Genomic DNA, 5000 nt, shown 5'->3' with positions numbered 1-5000 from the left:
AGGCATCGATGGCCACTGCCCCAGGGTCAGGTCTGTAGGTCACATATTGAGGAAATTGACAGTTTATACGAGAGGCAAAAAGGTCAATTTCCGGTGTGAATTGCAACTGTTCAAGTGCGTGCGACAGTAATGTTTTCTGGAGCATCCATTCAGTGGTAGTTTGGTTTTGTCTGGATGCCTGGTTGGCCTCAACATTAGATTTCCCTGCAATATGTCCCGCGCTAATCCAAAGGTTGCGGGCTACACACCAGTCCCAAATTTCATTGTTCAGTGCATTTAATTGTTCGGAGTGGCTCGTTCCCATGTGGTTAATTACTGCAACCGCAGTAGTGTTGTCCATCTTAAGGCTAATATGCATGTCACGGTGCGAACTACAGAAAGCTTTTAGTACCAGAAAAGCAGCTAAGAGTTTACGGTAGTTTTATGTGGTGATTCTTTTGGGCTGACGACCAGAAACCTCCTGATGACTGATTGCCGTACACCGCTCCCCAGCCTTCGTTAGACGCATCTGTGGTGAGGTTGTGCAGTGGTGCATCCCGAGTCATGACATTCTTAGCTGTCATCACATTAACTACCCACCATTCAAGCTCGGACTTCGCCCTTCATGATAATGACATACGCTTATCAAAATTCCATTGATTATTTTGCAAGGCGCGGATTTTCTCTTGTTCGGTGTGGCGATAATGTAGGGGGACGTACATAACCCCGGGAAAAGAAGAAACTATCTTTCCGAGAACACAAGCCACTTCTCTTATGGTTGGAAGGGCGGTATTTAAGAGCGCTTGGCACGCGTTGAAGTGCCAATGCCTTTTCCCGAGTAAGCGTGACAGTCATCGTGACCGAATTAAGTACGAACCCCAGAATAACCGGTTTTTGGGAGGGGTTGAAGACCGACTTGTCTGTGTTTGCTATGAGGCCTAGAGAATCAATTTGACGAAGCGTGTCTATAACATTGTGTACACAGTCCTTGTAAGTTGCCCCTTGCGAATAAAGGTCGTCAATATAGCCACTGGATATATGTCCCTTTAAGTGCAGATCACATAATGCTGGTTTCAAAAGTTTGGTAAATTTCCTAGGCCAACAAGAAAGTCCATTCGGTAAACACGTGAACTGATAAAGGCTTCCCCTCCAAGAGAATCTCAAGTATTTTATATGGGGTGCGGCTATTGGTACGGAATAATATGCGTCTTTAAGATCACTGAACGCCATAAACAATCCTTGTCTACAACCTTTATGATGGTATTTAACCCTTTCACTCCAGTGGGGTTCCCCATTGACAAGTAAAATCGTCTGGCGTTAGACACAGTAAAATCTATAAGTCTCATTGACCCTTACAGGAATGAAAGGGTTAATGGGGACATAGTTTTTGAGTGAACCTAGCTGTTGTTAACCCTTTCACTCCTGTGGGGTTCCCCATTGACAAGTAAAATCGTCTGGCGTTAGACAGAGTAAAATCTATAAGTCACATTGGCCCTTACAAGAGTGAAAGGGTTAATTAATTAATGGGGACATAGTTTTTGAGTGAACCTCGCAGTTGTTAACCATTTCACTCCTGTGGGGTTCCCCATTGACGAGTAAAATCGTCTGGCGTTAGACAGACTAAAATCTATAAGTCACATTGGCCCTTACAAGAGTGAAAGGGTTAATTAATGGGGACATAGTTTTTGAGTGAACCTAGCTGTTGTTAACCCTTTCACTCCTGTGGGGTTCCCCATTGACAAGTAAAATCGTCTGGCGTTAGACAGAGTAAAATCTATAAGTCACATTGGCCCTTACAGGAGTTAAAGGGTTAATTAATTAATGGGGACATAGTTTTTGAGTGAACCTAGCTGTTGTTAACCATTTCACTCCTGTGGGGTTCCCCATTGACGAGTAAAATCGTCTGGCGTTAGACAGAGTAAAATCTATAAGTCACATTGGCCCTTACAGGAGTGAAAGGGTTAATTAATTAACTTAATTAATGGGGACATAGTTTTTGAGTGAACCTAGCTGTTGTTAACCCTTTCACTCCTGTGGGGTTCCCCATTGACGAGTAAAATCGTCTGGCGTTAGACAGAGTAAAATCTATAAGTCACATTGGCCCTTACAAGGGTGAAAGGGTTAATTAATGGGGACATAGTTTTTGAGTGAACCTAGCTGTTGTTAACCCTTTCACTCCTGTGGGGTTCCCCATTGACAAGTAAAATCGTCTGGCGTTAGACAGAGTAAAATCTGTAAGTCACATTGGCCCTTACAGGAGTTAAAGGGTTAATTAATTAATGGGGACATAGTTTTTGAGTGAACCTAGCTGTTGTTGACCCTTTCACTCCTGTGGGGTTCCCCATTGACAAGTAAAATCTTCTGGCGTTAAACAGAGTAAAATCTATAAGTCACATTGGCCCTTACAGGAGTTAAAAGGTTAATTTATTAATGGGAACATAGTTTTTGAGTGAACCTAGCTGTTGTTAACCCTTTCACTCCTGTGGGGTTCCCCATTGACAAGTAAAATCGTCTGGCGTTAGACAGAGTAAAATCTATAAGTCACATTGGCCCTTACAGGAGTTAAAGGGTTAATTAATTATTGGGGACATAGTTTTTGAGTGAGCCTAGCTGTTGTTAACCATTTCACTACTGTGGGGTTCCCCATTGACGAGTAAAATCGTCTGGCGTTAGACAGAGTAAAATCTATAAGTCACATTGGCCCTTACAGGAGTGAAAGGGTTAATTAACTTAATTAATGGGGACATAGTTTTTGAGTGAACCTAGCTGTTGTTAACCCTTTCACTCCTGTGGGGTTCCCCATTGACAAGTAAAATCGTCTGGCGTTAGACAGAGTAAAATCTATAAGTCACATTGGCCCTTACAACAGTGAAAGGGTTAATTAATTAATGGGGACATAGTTTTTGAGTGAACCTCGCAGTTGTTAACCATTTCACTCCTGTGGGGTTCCCCATTGACAAGTAAAATCGTCTGGCGTTAGACAGAGTAAAATCTATAAGTCACATTGGCCCTTACAAGGGTGAAAGGGTTAATTAATGGGGACATAGTTTTTGAGTGAACCTAGCTGTTGTTAACCCTTTCACTCCTGTGGGGTTCCCCATTGACAAGTAAAATCGTCTGGCGTTAGACAGAGTAAAATCTGTAAGTCACATTGGCCCTTACAGGAGTTAAAGGGTTAATTAATTAATGGGGACATAGTTTTTGAGTGAACCTAGCTGTTGTTGACCCTTTCACTCCTGTGGGGTTCCCCATTGACAAGTAAAATCTTCTGGCGTTAAACAGAGTAAAATCTATAAGTCACATTGGCCCTTACAGGAGTTAAAAGGTTAATTTATTAATGGGAACATAGTTTTTGAGTGAACCTAGCTGTTGTTAACCCTTTCACTCCTGTGGGGTTCCCCATTGACAAGTAAAATCGTCTGGCGTTAGACAGAGTAAAATCTATAAGTCACATTGGCCCTTACAGGAGTTAAAGGGTTAATTAATTAATGGGGACATAGTTTTTGAGTGAGCCTAGCTGTTGTTAACCATTTCACTACTGTGGGGTTCCCCATTGACGAGTAAAATCGTCTGGCGTTAGACAGAGTAAAATCTATAAGTCACATTGGCCCTTACAGGAGTGAAAGGGTTAATTAACTTAATTAATGGGGACATAGTTTTTGAGTGAACCTAGCTGTTGTTAACCCTTTCACTCCTGTGGGGTTCCCCATTGACGAGTAAAATCGTCTGGCGTTCGACAGAGTAAAATCTATAAGTCTCATTGGCCCTTACAGGAGTGAAAGGGTTAATTAAAGTGTCCATCTTATAATGTATTTTGTTTGTATGTTGATTGAGGTTCTTAAAGTTAAGGATCATTGTGCGGGTGCCATCTTTTTTCTCCCTTACGAATACGTCGGAAATAATTTCATTACAACAATGCGCGGTGGGCTCAATCACACGTTTCGAGGAGAGTTTCTTAATCTCAGCGTCCATAATGTTCGTTTCAGTGGCGGACCATGTGCAGTTGGGTAAACATTTTTGACGGGGTGTTGTATCAAAGTCAATTTTCATCACCATTACAGCAGAGAGAATTTTATTATCAGATGTAATTTTACGCCAGGCCGGTAAGGAATGCGCGATGCATCCGGCCGCAAAGGTGTCAAAACGATATCGTAGATAATTTCTCAGTAATGACTCTACAAATGGCGAAAAATCCCCGGGGGGGGGGGGGGGGGGAGATACTGCCATATATGGGCTATATAGGAATGTACCGCTATGAAGGGTATGGTTTTCAAGCAGTTTACTCTAGCATAGGGTATATAAATCAGAGCGTTTGGGTCTAGAATAGGGTATCATTTTTCACGAAACTGACCAGTTGGTTGAAGATTTTATCTAGACTAAGGAAACCAGGAATTGCCTCTCAAAAATATAAAAAAATGAAATCGGCAAGTTAAATTTTCACGACTCAGCCTCAAAAGCATTGATAGACGACTATCATAAAACGCTACTGGATATTATTAACTGCAAAAATCGGGATTCAGACGGAAATCGGTGGTATTAATACTGGTTAAAATTAAACAATTTATTGTCTTGATAATGCGTACGTACTTGCTTGTCATTGCTGGACAAGTATAAATAAATCCTTTTTTAATAAAGAAGTGATTGTGGTATAAGGTTTTGTTTTGGCTTTGTTTTAGACTGTGATAGTGACCTCAATTTCTGGAAAACAGCTACTCTAGGATAGGAGTGATTTGGGGAGTTTACTCTAGTATAGGGTAGCAAAATCCAGCTGAAACTAGCTCTGGTATAGGCTAAGGGTTCCCGGGTCCCAGCGGCACATCCCCACCCAGAATAAATCACTTACCGCAAGTTTTAGTTGTTCAAGGGTGGCCATTATTGCTTCTCGGTCTCGTTCTTGTGACCGGTGTACGGTCTTTTCCGCCCAGGTGAGCGGTATCCTCTCCCCAAAAAAGCCTGCCGTCAGTGCCGAGAGCTACCTTTGTTGCTTTTGTCATGTCGACCACTTTGATAAGGGTTTTGGC

The 5000-nt window shown here is 42.0% G+C and overlaps 1 pseudogene; it reads right to left on the bottom strand.

Moving 5' to 3' along the window:
• Positions 1 to 4851: 4851 nt before the first annotated feature.
• Positions 4852 to 5000, bottom strand: part of LOC138000803 (uncharacterized) — a 963-nt pseudogene continuing 814 nt past the window's right edge.

This window comes from Montipora foliosa, chromosome 4 (assembly GCF_036669935.1).
Source record: "Montipora foliosa isolate CH-2021 chromosome 4, ASM3666993v2, whole genome shotgun sequence".
Taxonomy (NCBI): domain Eukaryota; kingdom Metazoa; phylum Cnidaria; class Anthozoa; order Scleractinia; family Acroporidae; genus Montipora; species Montipora foliosa.
This window is presented reverse-complemented; position numbering and strand designations above follow the sequence as displayed.